Source organism: Leucoraja erinacea, chromosome 9 (assembly GCF_028641065.1).
Source record: "Leucoraja erinacea ecotype New England chromosome 9, Leri_hhj_1, whole genome shotgun sequence".
Taxonomy (NCBI): domain Eukaryota; kingdom Metazoa; phylum Chordata; class Chondrichthyes; order Rajiformes; family Rajidae; genus Leucoraja; species Leucoraja erinaceus.
In genome coordinates this window covers 33,935,153-33,956,092 of record NC_073385.1, presented here as the reverse complement: position 1 = coordinate 33,956,092, position 20,940 = coordinate 33,935,153, and positions in this window count along the sequence as shown.

Sequence of the window (20,940 nt, the reverse complement as noted above, 5' to 3'; positions counted from 1 at the left end):
GTCCTGACCTCACTTCTTTTTAAGCTTTCTCCAGCTATATTCCAATCAGTCTGAAGTAGGGTCATCACCGTCAATCTTTTTTTCTCCACAGATACTACCTGACCGTCTGAGACACTCCAGCACTTTGTGTTTTGCTCAAGATCTCCCTGGGTCTGGATGAGAAGTGGGAAGAAGGCACAAGCTAAGCAGAGAACCACCAGCCAGAGAGAAAGATGGGTCCTTCCCCACTGTATGCAGTGAATGGTCCTTCTGTGGGGATGGAGATAAGGGGCACAAAGGCGTAACCAGTCAAGCTGCCGCCTCACAGTGCCAAAGACCCAGGTTTGAACCTGACCTTGGGTGCTCTGTCTGTGGAGTTTGCACATTAATCCTGTGACCGGGTGGGTTTCCTCCAGGCAGTCTGGGTTTCCTCCCGCATCCCAAAGATGTGAGTGGTGGCAGGTTGATTAACCAACGCAGGTTGTTCCTGGTGAGTAGGTGATGGTAGTATTGGGGGTTAGTTAAGGGAAGTGCTAGGAGAATAATCGATGACTGGGATAGGTGTAAAGTAAATAGATGCTTAACAATCAGTGGGGACTCAATGGGTTGAAGGGCCAGTTTCTTTGTTGTATCTTTTTGATCAGAATATGACACTTGTATCCTTCATGCATCTACTCCAGGTGGAAGGCTGCATAGCCTTACTCCCCATGAGTCAACTCCCGAGCCATACTGAAACATGGCAGAAAATGCTAGCCTGCACACTCTGCACCTTCCATGAAATTGTATGGGAAAGTAAAGATAGTATAATTTTGGGTATCGGTTGCTAACATTTTTAACTCCCCTTCCCATTCTGACCTTACTGGCATTAACCTTCTCCATTCATAAGATCATAAGTGATAGGAGCAGAATTAGGCCATTCGGCCCATCAAGTCCACCTCCACTCAATCATGGCTGATCTAACCCCATTCTCATGCCTTCTAAGTCCGTTGCCAGAGTGCGCCCACACATAAACAGGAGGAACAGCATCTAATATTTTGCTTGGGTAGCTTACAACCCAATGGTATGAACATTGAATTCTCCAAATTCTCCCACACATCCAGTCACTCTTTTCCCTCCTTGGTGCACTCATCTCCCATCACTGAGTTCCCTATCGTTCTTTTATTCCCTCATGTTACCCCTCCCCCTGTCTCCTTCCGCCCACATTCCTCCCTCTGCTTTACATTTCATCCATCTCCCCTCTCCTTATCTGACATCCTTTTATCTCCTTTTCACCTCTTGTCTTTATCACTTGCTCCACTATCTGTAAATCACTTACCTGTACCATCTAACAGTTGCCAGACTTTGTTCCGCCCCGCAACTCTTTTTTGCATCTTGCTCTCCGCTACTTCAATCAGCTTGTTTCAAGATTCAAGAGAGTTTATTGTCATGTGTCGCAGATAGGATAATGACATATATATATATATTTTTGCTTTGCTTCAGCACAACAGAATATAGAAAGGCATGAATACAGAACAGATCAGTGTGTCCATATAATATTATATAAATATATACACACATGGATAAATAAAACAGACAAAGTGCAAATAAACAGATAATGGGCTATTAATGTTCATAGTTTTGTTTGAGTTGAGTTCAATAGCCTGATGGCTGTGGGGAAGTAGCTGTTTCTGAACCTGGACATTGCAGTCTTCAGGCTCCTGTACCTTCTACCTGAAGGTAGCGGTGAGATGAGTGAGTGGCCAGGATGGTGTGGGTTCTTGATGATGCTGCCAGCTTTTTTCAGGCAGTGACTGCGAGAGATCCCCTCGATGGTATGGAGGTCAGAGCCGATGATTGACTGGGCAGTGTTTTCTACTTTTTGTAGTCTTGAGCTCTTTGGCGCTCAAGTTGCCGAACCAAGCCACGATGCAATCGGTCAGCATGCTCTATACTGTGCACCTGTAGAAATTAGGGAGAATCCTCCTTGACATACCGACTCTCCGTAATCTTCTCAGGAAGTAGAGGCGCTGATGTGCTTTCTTTATAATTGCATCAGTGTTCTCGGACCAGGAGAGATCTTCAGAGATGTGCACGCCCAGGAATTTGAAGCTCTTGACCCTTTCCACCATCGACCTGATATAAACGGGACTGTGGGTCCCCATCCTGCCTCTTTCAAAGTCCACAATCAGTTCATTGGTTTTGCTGGTGTTGAGGGCCAGGTTATTGTGCTGGCACCATTTGGTCAGTCGGTCAATCTCTCTTCTGTATTCTGACTCATCCCCATCAGTGATACATCCCACAGTGGTGTCGTCAGCAAACTTGATGATGGAGTTCGCATTGTGACCGGCTACACAGTCATGCGTATAGAGTGAGTACAGCAGAGGGCTAAGCATGCAGCCTTGAGTTGCTCCTGTGCTGATTATAATCGAGGCTGACACCTTTCCACCAATACGAACAGACTGTGGTCTGTGAATGAGGAAGTCGAGGATCCAATTGCAGAGTGATGCGCAGAGACCCAGTTCTGCGAGTTTGGTAACCAGCTTGGATGGGATGATTGTATTAAATGCCGAGCTTTAATCAATGAATAACAGCCTGACATATGACTTTTTGTTGTCCAAGTGGTCCAGAGCGGAGTGGAGAGCCAGCGAGATCACATCCACTGTTGATCTGTTGTGGCGGTAAGCGAACTGCAGTTAGTCCAGGTGTTTGTCGAGATAGGAGTTGATTTGCCCCATGATCAAACTCTCAATACACTTCATCACCACCGAAGTTAGTGCCACTGGTCAATAGTCTTTGAGGCACGTCACCTTGCTCTTCTTGGGCACTGGTATAATTAAAGCAGGAGGGAACCTCAGACCTCAGAGGTGAGAGATTGAAAATGTCTGTAAAAACTCCAGCCAGTTGGTCTGCACAGGTTTTTAGAACACGACCGGGTATACAATCAGGTCCAGGCGCTTTTCGGGGGTTCATCCCTCTGAAGGATTTTCTGCCACTAGCCGCTGTGACTGTGACTGAAATACCATCACAACGAATGGGGGCTCGAGAAGGCACATCAGTAATCTCTCTATCAAATCGTGCGTAAAACGCATTGAGCTTGTCAGGGAGTGATGTTACGCCGACATTCGAGCTACTTCCTGATTTCACCTTGTAGGAGGTGATTGCATTCAGGCCCCGCCACAGCTGCCAAACATCTGTCTCATCCTCCAGCTTGGAGCAGAAGTCTCTTTTGGCCTTTTTGATGGCCATACCTAGGTCGTATCTGGACTTCTTGTGGACCACTGTATCATCAGACATGAATGCCCGGTGTCTGGTCTTCAGGAGAGTGCGGATCTCAAAGTTCATCCAAGGCTTCTGATTGGGAAACACCTGGAAGGTTTTTGTAGGGATGCAGTCCTCCACACTTTTCTTTATGAAGTCTGTAACGAATATGGCGTATTCGTTCAGGTCCATTGCCGAGTCCCTGAACATTGCCCAGTCTACAGACTCCTAACAGTCCTGGAGTTGTTCCTCTGCCCCCTTCGGCTTTCTTGAAGTCCCCAGCTGTGGTGGTAAACGCCTCAGGGTAAGACGTCTGGTGTTTGTTGACCACGGCGTGCAGCTCCTCCAGTGCCAGACGGACGTCTGCCTGGGGTGGGATGTAGACCGCGGTCTGGATGATGGAGGTGTATTCGCTCGGAAGGTAGAAGTTGCGGCACTTCACCACCAGATATGGAGAGCAGGAGTTGGACAGGACTGCCACGTGTGAGCACCATGCAGAGGTGACCATGAAGCAGACGCCCCCTCCTCTCCCTTTCCCAGATGCCTGCGTACAGTCCATACGGTGGATAGAGAACCCTTCAGGCTGGACCACTGAGTCTGGGGAGCTGGGAGTGAGCCATGTCTCTGTGAAACAGAACACAGAGCATTCCCGCAGCTCCCTTTGATAAAGGGGTACTGACATGAAACATCATCTGTCCATTCCCTCCATAGATGCTCCCTGAGTTATTCAGGCACTCAAGACTCATTCCCCTTTGTCCTTGAAATGATGGGGGGTTGTAACCTTGTTTTCTGAGTACAATTTCACAAGTATATTAAATGAAATGAAATTAGGTTGAAGATAGACAACAAAAGCTGGAGTAACTCAGCAAGACAGGCAGCATCTCTGAAGAGAAGAAATGGGTGACGTTTCAGGTTGAGACCCTTCTTCAGACTGGGTTCTAAATAGGTTGACACATGCACCACTGAACAAAACCAGAGATGGGCGTTAGCTGATTATACCAAGCATTTCCAAGCTCCAAGACCAACCCAATGCTGCTTACTCTGATCTCCTATTTGGTGCTCTCCACTTATACCCACATTAGCTTTCAGGACATAGGTAGGGAGAGATTGGACCGGGGGGATAGGATGGAGTCGAAGTATGTGGAAATCATTCTGTGGGACAGGAGCAGGCAAAGACGATGAGTCTGCCAGGGCAGTTGTGTTTGTGGATTTTGGGGAGAAGGTAAAAACGGGCTGTGCGGGGTGGAAACTATAAGGTTGGAGGCTGTTGAAGGCAGACAGCCAGAAGTGATGAAATCAGTAATGGTGTTTGAGATTATGGCCTGGTGCTCATCTGTGGGAATATGCTTTCAGGCTGTACTTTTCTCTGCTGATTAGGCTGTTTCACAGGTGATCCAATGCACTGCAGTGATAGATTTTACACTTGTTCTAAATCAGGGGGAAATTAGTTATTGTAGGTACAGGGAGAATCAAGAGGGATTGTTCACAGGATCACATGGCTCAGCTCTCCCACATTGATATTCTCCACTTAGTTGCAGACACCGTACATTGAATATGAGTTAGCTTTATTTTAGTAGACAATCAACTCCCATGACCCCTGATGTGGTGATCAACAGAATTAGTCGTTTACAAATAAGACATATAGTAGTGGGGGAAATAAATGAGATTTTGATTTTTCACTTGTCTCAAAAGGTCTACAAATTTGATTTTAATGTGTTTTTGAGACAACCGTTATTTGCCAAATACTGTTGATTTTAATTGGAAACAATTTACTCAGTTTTAAAGAACTATTAAAAAAAAACCATTGTGGCCCTTATTCAATGTGCTCACTAATTCATCTCACTTATCAGTGGAGCTTTGGGATATTTTTCTATTATCAAAAGGTAACTAGTAGCCCTGCAGGAAAAGGACATCTTGCAATATTACAAAATAGATTATAATGCTTTTTTTCTCTGAAGGGATAATGTACCCTAAAGGTGCATCAATGTGCCCATGTTATGGTTTTTGTAACTTGGAGGAAGTGCGAGGAGTCAAAGGAGTTGTTGAGGGTGAGGACCAGCTCTGCTAGGCGGAGTGTTAGTGGATGGAAATGGGATGGTTCTGCAGTCGAGGATGAAACGGAGTTTTAATGCCTTCCCTGACAGTCCTGACTTACCTGATCCTCCAATGCAACCTGAGGGTTTATCCTATTTATTATATGGACTGTTTTTGGATCCACAGACTATAGGAAAGGCAGCATTGTCTGAATTTTGGTCAAAGCATCTGACGTGATGGTCACAGTTCAATTCCAGCAATTTGCAACTTCCAATAATAGTCACGATTTGATGTGGTACTAATGAAGGAATATTTTAATAGGAAATAAAATGCGTAATTTGGAACAGGTCAGTGGCGACGGTCAAAGTTTATTTGCTTATGAACAATGGTTGCAATAGATAAACTTCTGAGTTTTAAATATAGTGTATTCAGCTGATAGATGATAGACTGTTAATGTAAATCCAACATCTCCTCCTGCAACCCCAATTGTCCAACATTTCTAATGTTTCTCTCTCCTCAGGTACTGTCCTCATTCTTCATTTCTGCCATGTTCTCAAAAAAACAAACCTCTTGACCTCCAAATTATCACCCCAACCTTCAAATTGTCACCCCAACTCACTTTTCCTCTTTATTGTCCAGGAACGAGATAAAGCCTCACAAATTAGCTTTTGTCTTTCTCAGAAACCTATCTTCAGATTTCTTCCACAATTGTCACAGGGATGAACCAACTGTGAACAGAATCTCCAGTGGCAGCCTTGATAATTGTGACCCAAGTTATCCACTGTCTTGCATCTTCTCTACACATCTGCAGATTTTGACATCGTTGACTAACTATTTTTCTCACTACTGTCCAGCCAGGAGGGTCCACGTAGATCTTCAACTTAATTCTTAATGCCAAAACGTCTACCTAAATCACATTACAGTCCAGCAATTTGACTTCCCCTTTCACAATTTGCTGTGGTATACTGAAGGACTAGTCCAGAAAAAAATGCGTAATTTGGAATGGGTCAACCAAAGTTATTTCTTATAACTCTCAATAGATATTCTGAGTTTTAACTATGTGTAATATTTGATACATGATAGACTGTTAAGACTTCAAAAATTAACCACAACACAATTGTCCAAAAAGAACATCTCCTAGGTACACAAAAAAATTCTTCAGATGCCATGGTTTCAAAAAATAAAGACAATTAACACCTGGATTGTCACCTCAACTCACTTTTCCTCTTTATTGTCCAGCATCTTTTAGAGGGTCTTGGATAGAAAATATTTTAAGGATCCTTCTCCAGACTCATTGTGATAGGGGGAGGGAGAACGCTGCATGTGGGGGATACAACATCTGCAGATTTTGACATCATTGACTAACTATTTTTCTCACTACTGTCCAGCCAGGAGGGTCCATGTAGATCTTCAACTTAATTCTTAATGCCAAAACATCAGCAAATGATAGGTGGATACAGGTGAGGCCAGAGATTTACTTCGGAGTCACGTGAGTGACTACGTGAAGAATCCCGCTAGGACGCATGCGTGTCATATCGCTACACGCATGGCAACGAGTCACAGCAGGGGGAGGACGTCCCCTATTAGTGGCAGAATCAAAAAGCCGACAACAGTAGGTAAGGGACTCTGCATTTTTCCAACTTACCTTGCAGGTGGAAAAATGGACAGAGCGACCAGAAGGAAGGCTGCGAAAAAGAACCGCGGAGTTGCGGGCAGCCAGCAGCAACAGCAGCAGCCGACGGCACGCCAATCTCCCAACGTGGGATCAGCTGTGACCGACTTCGCTCCCGCACAGGCAATATCCACTCCTCGGCCGGACGGGAAAGCGAAGCAAAAGACGGAATCGTATGCCAGACTCAGACCAGTCTGACTTTGAGCAGCCGCGAGCGGCCAGTGCCCGTGAGCACCGGGGTCGGTTGGAGCGGCTGCAGGATGATGAGCAGCTGGGAGCGGCCAGTGCCCGAGAGCATTGGAGCCGGTTGGACCGGCTGCAGGACGAGGAACAGCCGCTAGCGGCCAGTGCCCGTGAGCATCGGGGCTGGTTGGAGCAGTTGCAAGATAACGAGCAGCCGGGAGCGGCCAGTGGCCGAGAGCATTGGAGCCGGTTGGACCAGATGCAGGAATTGGAGCAGCCGCGAGTGGCCTATGCCCGAGAGCATAAGAGCCAGTTGGAGCGGCTGCTGGAGGAGATCCTCCAAAGTGGCATACTCCAGCTAGCCACAGTGGGCAATCAATAAGCCCCACAGCAGTACCCCTTGTGGGGCTACATAGTGTCTCTTCCTCATCAGAAGAGAACATGGAGGATCAGTTCTGGGCTGACCCTGAACAGGGCAGGGAACAACATACCCCCAGTAAGCCTGGGGTGAAAGAAAATATGCTGGACATGGTAACCCAGTTCTTCCAACCCGACCAAACCGGGGAAGACCTGGAGCCTAAGATAGCTGCTAGCATTGATTACATGTCCTTTAATCAATTACAGACACAGGCTCTATCAGCCACCATGGCACGGCAGTTTCCTCCAGGTAACTGCAAGGCATTACATGTTCTGAGTGTAAACCAGTGCATCTGGAAGCATGTGGGGACAGCAATTCGAACCCGTGATTTAAAAATTCAAAAGGTCCTAAAAGCATTAACGGCAGGAATAACAGCTTGTGCCCGTACTCTGAAGGAGCAAGATATGATCCAAGACCACCAGGATGCACTGGCTCTATTGTGCAACTCACAGTATGAGCTAAATAACATTAGAAAAAGTGCAATCCAACCAGCATTGGACCCCAAATTTGCCGGCCTTTGTAAACCAGGAACCTCTAAACAGTCAATTCTATTGTTTGGAGGGGATTTACCCAAACAAGTTAAGGAACTGGATGAAGAGGCGAAAACGCTGGGGCTCATTAAGGCACCCCCCAAAACATACTTCGGCAAAAAATATCAGCCCTACGGACCTCCCAAACGGCCAACACAGGGAGCACAAAAACCAGGAGCACCCAACAGCTGTCTTTGTTAGGGCATGGCCCAGAACGACTGCCCTGGAAAATGCGCCAGCCTCCAACCCAACAACAGACCCAAACAATGGCGCCTCAACGTCCATGAAAGATGACGAGGAAATAACACACCTACCACTGGTAACCATGGAGGTAGGTGGGTCTGGTTCCTTAAAAATTAAAGGGAGCACGGAAGTTGGAGGGAGGTTATTATTTGGATGCATGGAATAAGATAACTTTAGACACTTACATTCTAAGCAGTATCCAGGGTTATACCATAGAATTTATACAAAAACATAACCCATCAGTACAGCATGCATTGAACCGAACGTTCGTGCTCACAAGCATAGAAAAATCTAAAGCACATGCTGAACTACAACGACTACATAAAAAAGGAGTAATTGAATACACCCAACACGAATCACAGGAATTCGTGTTCAATATCTTTATAAAAAACAAGAAAGATGGTGGTTGCCACATCATCATCGATTTGACAACTTTAAATACCTTTGTACAATATATTCATTTCAAAATGGAAACCTTTGTTACTGCTAAGCAATTAGTTTCCGTAGGCTACTATATGGCAAGCATCGATTTAAAATATGTTTACTATACAGTAACCATCAGAGCTGACCACAGATGGTATTTGAAATTCAACTGGATGGGTCATCATGGCAATACAGGGCACTACCAAATGGGCTAACTTCAGCCCCCAGGTTATTCACAAAAATTTTGAAACCAGCCTTGGCGTTACTGCGAAAACAAAAACATATGGTAATGGCATATCTGGATGACATATTTATTGTTGGCAAAACTTTGGAATTGGCTAAACTAGCAGTAACAGCCACGAAACAACTATTCGAAGAACTGGGATTCATCATCCATCTAGTTAAGTCTAAATTAACGCCTTCAACAAAAATGGATTACCTGGGGTTCACCATTAACTCGGTTCACATGTCAATGACTTTGCCGATAGAAAAGGCTACAGGCTTGCAGCAAAATCATTGACATCACCAAACCCTCCATTAGACTGGTAGCCAGGATAATTGGGAAAATAGTGGCCGCATTTCCAGCCACACAATTCGGACCTTTATATTATCGAAATTTACAGAGATCTAAAATAAGAGCACTCAAAATTAATGGGGGCCATTTTGACAGGCCAATGGAGCTACCTACAGAAGCCAGTATAGAACTAAAATGGTGGGAACACAACAGCAAGTATTGTTCCAACCCACTAATTATCAGCAACCCGTCTATGGTACTACAAACAGATGCCAGTGCACTTGGTTGGGGAGCCACCAATTCCATTTCGTGCTGTGGAGGGAGATGGAATGCACAGGAAGCATCATTATTAAAAGCACGGGGTATAAACTACCTGGAAATGTTAAGTGCATTCCATGGCCTTAAGTCATATTGTTCGGGGCTAAATCACCAGCATGTTAGACTACAAATTGACAACACCACCGCAGTAGCATATATCAACCATATGGGTGGAAATAAATCAACATCATGTGACAATCTGGCCAACACAATTTGGCAATGGTGCATCCAGAGGAATATTTGGATATCAGCTACCTACTTACCAGGTAAACTAAATTTAGTGGCAGACACCAGGTCATGCAAATTCAATGAAAACACTGAATGGATGTTGGATAAACATGTATTTGCTGAAATTACAGGATGGTATGGAACACCAGATATCGATCTTTTCGCATCCAGGGTAAATCACCAATTACCAAGTTATGTTTCATGGGAACCAGACCCTGGGGCAGCAGCTACAGATGCATTTTCGCTGCATTGGGGGAAATTGTTTATTTATGCATTCCCTCCTTTCTGCCTCATCAGTTGGGTACTAAGGAAAATACAACAAGACTCTGCATCTGGGATTCTTGTAGTACCCGATTGGCCTACTCAACCATGGTTCCCGGGGATACTAGACATGGCATTAGAACCGTGCATCACCATTCAACATAGACCAAATTTACTGGTCCATCCAGTAACACAGGAAAGTCACCCCTGTCATAAACATACCAACTTATTAATTTGTAGAGTCTGAAAGCGCCTCTACAACACATGGGACTGACGGTCCGAACAATGGACATGATTGCATCGGCCCACAGACAGTCCACCAAAAAACAATACTTGGAGCACATCAAGAAATGGGGGAAGTACTGTCATGACAATAACCTCAACCACAGGTCCAACAATATTCCGTCTGTTCTGGAATTTCTGGCCAGTCTGCACTACGATGAGGGGCTCTGCTGCAGTGCCAACAACTGTGCCAGAAGTGCTCTGTCAAACTACCTATGGCAAGGAACAGAGCGGCATTCTGTAGGGACTCACCCCTGGTAACCAAACTAATGAGGGGCATTTTGAACACGAATCCCCCAAGAACCAGGTACGCCCAAATTTGGGACGTGAGCATTGTATTGACCATGTTGAGAAACTGGTCTCCACCAACAGCTCTGTCCCTACAGAAACTAACTATGAAAATGGTCATGCTGATGGCTTTGGTCATGGCACAAAGGGTCCAGTCGCTACAAAAACTAAGGCTGGACAATTTGACCATTTCTTCTGGGAATTTGATTTTTCTTATCCATGACTTAATAAAACAGAACAGACCGGGAACAGCAGGACAAAAAATAGAATTCAGGGCCTACCCGACGGATGACCGCCTCTGTGTAGTAACTCATTTACTATTATACATTGAACAGACAAGAATCATCAGAGGGGAAGAAATGGCACTGTTAATTAGCCACAAACAGCCACATAAAAAAGTAACAGCCCAGACCATCTCACGATGGCTAAAACAGGTCCTAATGAAGGCAGGAGTAGATACTAACATTTTTAAATCTCATTCCACCAGGGCTGCAGTTACATCAGCAGCAAAACAGTTGGATGTTCCTATGGACCAAATCCTCAAAACGGCAGGATGGTCAACGGAAAAAACGTTCCAACGATTTTATCATAAACCGGTCATAGAACCTGGAACATTTGCAGAAACACTTTTAAGTTCTGTAATATGGTTTACCCATAAATAGGGGCTATGATTTGGATTTAATAAAAAATGTTTGTTGTTTCAAGATCGTATTGATATCTAATGATGTTAACACTATTCTCCCCACAATCAAGGCAGAAATGAGGCATGGACTTGTTCCACGGCATAGAATCACAGAGCTTTAAAATCTTCACGTTGTCACTCACGTGACTCCGAAGTAAAATAGTAAGATTAAACGAGAACTTACCAGTTTGAAGTTTGATCTTTATTTTATGAGGAGGAACGTTGAGGGAATACATGCCCTCCGCTCCCACCCTTGATTATATCCTGAACTGGTATCTCTTCTCTAATCTTACTATGTTTAGTAATATTATTATATAACTATAATAATATATAGGAATCACAGATAATTATAGTTATCTGTGATTCCACACCGCTGCTTTGAAGAATGACATGCATGCGTCCTAGCGGGGTTCTTCACGTATTCCCTCAACGTTCCTTCTCATAAAATAAAGAACAAACTTCAAACTGGCAAGTTCTCGTTTAATCTTACTATTAAAAGACAAAGGGCACTGAAATAAGGAGATAAAGAGACAAGTGGCATGAAATGTGAAGCTAGAGGAAGGAATATAGGTGGTACGGGATGGCAGAAGGGGACAGGGAGAAATGAGTGCGTATCCATGTGCACGTTAGTTGCCTACAATTAGAGAATTCAATTTTCATTATATTTTCATTACAAACATTAGTTTTCTTCAAAATGAAAATAGTTAAAACATTATAAAATATCTGAAAAAATAAGTAGATATGTTGACTCAAAATGAATAAAAAAATGGAAATTATTTTCGCCTGATCTCTTTATGTCAAAGGCATTCCTGTCTATAAAGATGAACAGAATCATAAAAACTGCGTTAGGTCTGACCTGGTTGTGCAGGATGAAAGCAGGCAAACTGCAGACATTTAACTGCTGGACTCCATGAGAAGTCCAACATCAGAGCGTAGCTGGAATGACACAGGGCTGTCAGCCATTCTCAGTAAAATCTGGACCTCAGCCACGTTCTCCATCCCTTGGCCGCTGACTCCACCTCTCTAAAACTCAGGCATTTCCATCCCATCACTCACACTGTCTTATACCTCCAGAGTAATATACCTCAACTCCATTGCCTCAGCTGCTGCAATCCTCAATCACTCAACCTCAACAAATCCTGCTCTTCATAAACCTAAGCTCATTTTTAACTGCTCATAATCATAGTCCCCTGCCAAGGTCAGTTCGATCAACACTTGGATGTCAGTTGATCAATGTAGACACTTGATTAAACAACATTTTAGAGTTGTATAGGGCAGTACTTCACAGATTAAAAACCTTCAGCCCACCTTATCCATGTCGAACAAGATGCTTATCTTTGAAAATCCCATTTGCCTGCATTAGGTCCATATGTCTCTCCTCTCCAAGTAGCTGCCCAAATGTTTTTATCAACATTGCATTTGCAACCATTTCTACTGTTCATCTGGTAACTCATTCCAATGTATGAGAAACTTACCCTTCAGGTCTCCTTTAAATTCCCCCTGTCCCCAACCTATCGCCTTGAACTTATGTCATCTTCTTTTATACTTCTGTATAATTGGGGAAATTTTCAGAACCCAATTAATCTACAAACCTCCACGCCTTTGGAATGTGGGAGGAAACCAGAGCGCCTGTAGGAAACCCACATGGCCACAAGTAGAATGTACAATACAAACTCGATACAGCACCCGGAATCAGGATCAAAGTTGGGTCTGCGATGCCCTATAGCAGCAACTCTACCGCTTTGCTATTGTGCCACCCTAGTTTGTTTTCTTACCAACAAGTTGTCATGAGACAAAATAATTAATCAATCAATCACTATGATGCTTTAATGAATTCAAATTCAACCACATACAGTTTTCTGAAGCTTGCCTTTGCAACAAAGACAATTTATGTGTTTCATTAAATATCAGGCAATAATACCCAGTGCACACATTAGATTTATTCCCTACCGATCATGAAGGGTTTGTGGAAAGCATGTAGAAACATAGCTACATACCAGCAGAACTTTAGCCCCCTGAGCATCTTTTTATTGAGTTCCCAGCATACAGTATATCCAAGTAGACCCAAGGAATGCCAGATACTGGTTTACCAAAAAGACACAGTGCTGATGTAATTCAACAGGCCTTGTAGCAACTTTGAAGAATATGGATAAGCAACGTTTGGGGTTGTCAGTCTTCCTTAGACTTTTTCGGACCCTGCTCCAAAAAGTCACAAATTCATTTTCTCCGGAGATGCTGCCTTGAGTTACTCCAGCCCTTCATGTATTCATGCAGTGTGTGTTGGGGGAGTGTATCATCGGATCCAATGTCTTTACACTTTCTCCACCATATGGTCTTTTTCTCTGTTGAAACATGAGTGTCCATGTGAAAGCCTGAATATCACCATTACTGCTCCCTTAGTGGTGTGAGTATGTGGCCTGATGAATGGGAAGCACAATTGTTGTGATGATGCACCATAAGATGGATTCAGTTCCTCCTGCGATTAATAGTGAAATTCATTTACTAATTCTCTTCATGATACATCTCTAGATTTTCATTAAGGTATTAACTCATCAAATCAAATAGTGGAGTAGACAGGATGTCGAATGAACTTGTTAAGCATTTATGCACTAATCTTGTATACAGCACCTCGGAATTTACTGCCTAGGATAGCAATTCATCACTAGAAATGTCAGGATGCAAAAAATACAGGTACTTTGCGAGATTTCATCAGTGAGTATGTAAAGCCAGAAGCTATAAATTAACATGTTTTTCAAGAACAACAATATATTTAGACACAAAGAACTGCAGATGCTGGTTGACAAAATAGATAGAAAGTCTGGAGTAACTCAACGGGTCAGGCAGCATCTTGGGAGAACATGGATTGGCAATGTTTCGGATCTGGACCTTTCTTCAGTCTGATTACATATCTACTTCTACTGCTACATAAGTAGACTCTTGGAGTGGAGGATTTTGTGAGATGTAGAGGATGCCTAATTATAGGAAGGATGCCAACAAAATAGAGAGAGTACAGAGGAGATTTACTAGAATGTTGCCTGGGTTTCAGCAACTAAGTTACAGAGAAAGTTTGAACAAGTTAGGGCTTTATTCTTTGGAGCGCAGAAGGTTAAGGGGGGACTTGATAGAGGTCTTTAAAATGATCTTCTTCTTCTTATCGAGTCCACACACAGGATTAGAAGTTGTTCAGCCAGAGCTGAACACACCTCTCGGCATCTGCACACAATGGGTATCTGCCTTGTTGCTTCTTGTGCTTCTTGTGCGTGGTGGTGGAAAGATTGGTGGAAACAGGGCCGCGACGTGAACGCTCTTTCCTTGACCCCTTTAAAATGATGAGAGGGATAGACAGAGTTGACGTGGATAAGCTTTTCCCACTGAGAGTAGGGAAGATTCAAACAAGGGGACATGACTTGAGAATTAAGGGACAGAAGTTTAGGGGTAACATGAGGGGGAACTTCTTTACTCAGAGAGTGGTAGCTGTGTGGAATGAGCTTCCAGTGAAGGTGGTGGAGGCAGGTTTGTTTTTATCATTTAAAAATAAATTGGATAGTTATATGGACGGGAAAGGAATGGAGGGTTATGGTCTGAACGCAGGTGTGTGGGACTAGGGGAGAATACGTGTTCGGCACGGACTAGAAGGGTCAAGATGGCCTGTTTCCGTGCTGTATTGTTATATGGTTATATGGTTATATGCCTGAGGCTGAATGTTTTTAATGTGGTATGGTCATTGCCCAGTGGCTACCACAAGGCCAGTCCAATGGAAAGGTTCAAAACAATTAGACCATATGCTCTTCCTTAGACCATATGCTCTGTTGTTAGCATGCATGTATGACCACATATATGCACAAGGATGCGCACACACACACACACAAATGCATGCTGACCACACATGTACATCATAAGTTTATGTTCATACGTGATAGGAGCAGAATTGAACTATTTGGCCCATCAAGTCTACTCCACTTTTCAATCATTAATTTCCTCTCAACCCCATTCTCCTGCCTATTCTCCATAACCCCTGACACCCATAGTAATCAAGAATACAAATATCCATTGTCTTGGCCTCCGCAACCTTCTGTAGCAATGAATTCCACAGACTCATCATACTCTGAATAAAGAAATTCCTTCTCATCTCCTTCCTAAAGTTACATACTTTTAATCTCAGGCTATGGCCTCTGGTCCCAAACTCTTCCATTAGTGGAAATATCCTCTCCACATCCATTCTATCCCGGCCTTCCACTGTTGGGTAAGTACCCCGCCATCCTTCTAAACTCCAGCAAGCACAGGGCAAGTGCGGTCAAATGTTCATCACAAATTATCTTGTCCATGGGGGTCTGACTTGTGCTTCCTCTTTCTCTTACAGTTCCCTCACGGAGCTTCTGCCTCCCAGTCTTGTCTCTAAACCTCAGCAGTGGCTGGACAACAGTGTCCAAAGAGCAGTGCATTTCCATTCTCATCTATAATGCAACCTTGACAACCTCTCAGACGGTCTTAAATTATTCAAGACAAATTCTTTCTTTGCCATTAATTGGGAGCAGTCAGTTATGTATTGCTGCATTCCTCTGATATGGTCAATTTAGAGCCCTGAGGTTATGCTGCCTTGACTTACTGAGGGAATTAGAATTCACTAGGCAGTTTCACCTTCACTCTAGTGTTTCACTGAACAATGAAGGGTGAGAATTTTTAATAAATTGTGCAGTTTGGTAAAGGGAAGCTGGCCAATAATGTTGACGCATGAAACAGTATCACGTACCAATCTGAATGTGTTTCATAGTCTCAATTCAAACTCAAAGAAATGTGGGCAATTAGGGGAAAATAGGAACACACATTTGCAAGGGAAGAAGCAATAACTTTGCAAACATGGAATCACTAGGCATTACTGACAGAAATGAATGCAGCAACATTCGAAAGGAATGGACTCAAATGCAAAATTCAACAGCATATTACAAGTCAATCTCACCATAATGAAGATTAACTAAGAAACAATGAAAATTGATACATTAGTTGATGATCTCATTCAGAGTCAAACTGAAATGCTGATCAGATTTGTTGCTGACTGATTGCTGGTCATTGAGGGTTTGTGTGCTGTTATGCGGTAATATAGTTGGAGCGCTGCTGCTGTGAATTGGGATGTGTAATACAATGTAGTGTGTGAAGGAACCTCAAGTGTTTGTCTCTGGACCTGAACGTGATTCAGCACAGGAACAAGATGTGACACAGTCCGTGCGCATCGCAAGTTCAAATGCAAAATTGACAAAAGGTAGTGGTCATAATACTGCTTACAACTGGTGAGAGACGTTGCTGTTTTCTATTCATTATCTGAGTGATAAAGTGAGTAGGCAGATTGCCTCTATTGATTTCAATGGAATGGAAATAATGTCAGTTTCAGTAACTTCTCAAGGCATAAATCGGGTAGACAGTCAGAATCATTCCCAGGGTAGAAATATCAGCCTGAAGAAGGGTCTTGACCCGAAACATCACCCATTCCTTCTCTCCAGAGATGCTGCCTCACCCGCTGAGTTCCTCAAGCATTTTGTGTCTACCTAATATCGAAGACTAGATAGCACAGCTTCAAGGTGTAAGGGGCAAAGTTTAAAGGAGATGTCAAGTATTTATACATAGAGCGTCCTGAAACGTTCCACCACTAGGGATAGTCAAAGACTGGAGGGTTTGGCATGAAGGTGGGAGGGGCAAGGAAATTTCACAAGGTATTTTGAGGTGGTGCCACAAATTCAGATATGCTTGTTGCATTTAATATTCTGATCAACTGCTACCAATCCAAGGTGAGTCAAGTCAAGTTGAGTTTATTGCCATACGCACGAACACTCATTTATAGACAATTATTTAACAAAGCTTTGTAGTGAAGATGTTTCATGAAGTAAATTAAAATATTTGAATGCAGAGAAATTAATTTGAATTATATCTATACACACTGCTGTGCGAAATCATTAATCAGATGGGAACACTGCAGTTTAATTGCTGATGCACAATTTCACTTCAAAAATTATACATTTCCAAATCTAACCAGCAATTTTGATGTTGGGTACAAAGACAGAAACAAGGAATAAAGCGCAGGATGAATTCAACAGGTCAGGCAGCATCGATAGAGAGACAATATTTTGGGTCAAGTCCCACCATGCAAATTCTTGTCCCACCCCAATTGCTTCCCTTCACCTCGTTCAACAAGCTATTTCCCCTCAGTCCCATCGGTCTGAAGAAGGTCCTTTTCCTTCCTCAGATGCTGGCTGACTTGCTGAGTTCCTTTAGCTTTTTTTTTGCTCAGGATTGCAACATCTGCAATCTCTTGCATCTGCAAGCACAGAGACTTTGTGTGATTAATGCATTAACAAATCAGCAGACTCATTGCCATCTCTTTTAAATCTTGTTCAATTTGTGATCATCAAAACTTGAGTCCGGAATTATGTTTCTATTTGTGTTACACATTTTATAAATATCCTAATCAATCGGTGGCAAATGAAAGTCACCTGCCACATCTGTATTTGTCCCTGTATCCACCTTAATTATGTGATTATGGAAATCCAGACCCTCTCCCCAACTTGATGACCCACAACAGATGTCTGTAGTCTTTCTATTCTCCTCCTGTCTTTCACTTCTTTTCACATAGCTTTACTTCTTATTCATTTTCAGAAGAATCAATCTACCCAAGTATCCTCTAAATTCATAGCAAGCAAAGACAAGCTGTGGGTCAAGGATCTTAAAGGCTCCATAAAATTTGGAGGCATTGAAATACATTGAGTAAACAATTAAACAATTAACTCTTTTTAAACTATGAAAACTTAAGAGCACATAATAGCTAAATACATTAAAACAAATGTAATTAAGGAGGAGCAAATATAAACAACCACATATTTATGCTGCTTCCTGTCACAGCTGTTTCTTTCAGATCAGATGAATCTAATCAACACATCAGCGTATTTACTTTCTAAGGTATCTGAGAAGATTTGGCATGTCCACGCGATTCACTTGTATTTCTACAGATGGAGAAAGTACCCTGATAGGTGTGACAACTCTTCTGCTCTTGACTGCCAGAACCTGTAATGTGGTGAACACAGCCCAGTCCATGTGCAGGAAGGAACTGTAGATGCTGGTTTAAAGACACAAAAAGCTGGAGTAACTCAGCGGGTTCAGGCAGCATCTCTGGAGAAAATTATTCCTTTTCTCCAAATTGAAACTTATAGAATAATGAAAGGCATACATAGAGTGGATGTGGAAAGTATGTTTTCACTGGTGGGAGAGTCTAGGACCAGATGTCATAGCCTCAGAATTAATGGGTGCTCTTTTAGAATGGAGGTGAGGAGGAACTTCTCTAGTCAGAGGGTTGTTAATCTGTGGAACTCATTCGCACAAAGGGCTGTGGAGGCCAAGTCAGTGGATATTTTTAAGACAAATTCTTGATTAGAACGGGTGTCAAGGGTTATGGGGAGAAGGCAGGAAAATGGGATTAGATCAACAATGATTGAATGGCAGAGTAGACTCGATGGGCCGAATGGCCAAATTCTACTCCATTAACTTGTGAACGTGAAATCTGAATCCGAATCCAATGTTCACTTTTCCTGTGCATGGTTTATCAGTGCAACCAGTGGGGAATTTGGAATGGATTTTGACATCAGAACACAGCTGTGATATTACGATATGGAGTTCAGCCTGCATGTTTAATGCATATATTTTCTCCTGGGAATCCCAAACTTCATCATATGTTTTTAGATGGTAAATTCTGCCTACATTTCCTAATAAGATCCATCCTGCTCAATATTTAGTGTTTATTATCAGAGTTTTAACCCTAATGCCTACTCTGCCCAAAAACATGTTTTTAGAATTTAATTCATTCTCAGGGCAAATGGAACAATCTAGTTCCTTTATCCATGTAAAATTTACAGAATATTATTGAGTAAACAGCAGAGAGATGAGGAGTAGTGTGGAGAGTTTAAAGATAAGTATGAAATATGATGCTATTAGAAATGGAGTGAGACTGAATGATTACATTCATGTCAGGACAAAGCTACTCATGAAAACTTGACAGAATAGAAAGGAATTATGCTTGTGTGACTCCCTTAAGACAAAAACCAAGAGGTTGAATATCATTTTTTAGGGATCCACAGATGTCGTGTTCATGAAGGCTGACAACAAAATTGTATTTCAATGAAGTGAAATCTTAGCATTAAATTGTCAAAACTGTTTTACTTTTCTGCTAGAATAAGAATTAGTTAGGAGGTCACGCTGGCGCAGTGGTAGAGTTGCTGCCTTACAGCGAATGCAGCGCCAGAGACCAGGGTTCGATCCCGACTATGGGTGCCTCTTGTTTGTACGTTCTCCCCGTGACCTGCCTGGGTTTTCTCCGAGATCTTCCGTTTCCTCCCACACTCCAAAGATGTACAGGTTGTAGGTTAATTGGCTTGGTAAATATAAAATTGTTCCTAGTGGGTGTAGGATGGTGTTAATATGCGGGGATCGCTGGTCGGCACGGCCTGGTGGGCCGAAGGGCCTGTTTCCGCACTGTATCTTTAAAGACAAGGTATGTATAATTGAGATGCCCATGTTATTGGGACAATCTGTAGGGATGTCTTTCATATATTTTGTGTGGATCAATCATTTGGAACCGTGGCCAACTCCTTTCCATGCAATGGGACCAGAACTTGAAGCTTTATGATTCCCCTATTATTTTTCCATGCTGGTCCAACAAATGAAAAACTTTTACTGCACTGCCCGTAGCAATCGAAAGTAACACGATGGTGTCACAAGAAACTGCAGCTACTGGAATAACTTAGATGGGTCAGGCAGCATCTCTGGAGGAAATGGACAGGTGACATTTCATGTCGCGACCCTTCCTCAGATATGATGATATTCTGGATTGCCAGGTTTGATTGTCATATTGTAGACATATCCCGATTCTAGTCATTGATTGTACCATCTTAAGGCCCTGTCCCACTTATGTGACCTTGTCATCGCGTAGAGGCGCACGGGCATCGTATGGCCGCACGGGGCGGGTCCCACTGAGAAGCGCGGAGGGGTATGTAGTTGTGCGCGATATCTTGCGGCGCTCCGAAATTTTGTAGCGAACAAAATCTTTGCGCGCCTCCGGCCTGTCGCGTAACTGACGGTCAAAGTGGGTCAGGCCCAAGACCCTGGCGCGATGCAACATCTCACCTCCAACAGCAGCAGAAGAAGGCAAACGATTGCCGAGCTCAGCCTGGGGCTCACGCCGTTGCGGTCCTTATCCGCGCCCACTTCTACTCCCAGAGTGGGGCCAAGAAAATTGAAGATAGATACAAAATGCAGGAGTAACTCAGCAGGACCGGCGGCATCTCTGGAGAGAAGGAATGGGTGATATTTCGGGTCAAAACCTTTCTTTCAGCCTGCAGAAGAGTCTAGACCCGAAACATCACTCATTGCTGCTCTCCAGAGATGCTGCCGGTCCCGCTGAGTTCCTCCAGCATTTTGTGTCTATCTTCAAATGACATCACGCGCTCCAGACGGCTGTGCGCACGCATGAAGTTGCGGGCGACCTTCGCGGGACCGTTGCTCTTCAACGCAACCACGAGGTCACGTAATTAGTGTGCCAAGGACACGTAAGTGGGACAGGGGCTTTACTCTCTCAACCTACAGCATCAATTAATATGCAACAAATTGATA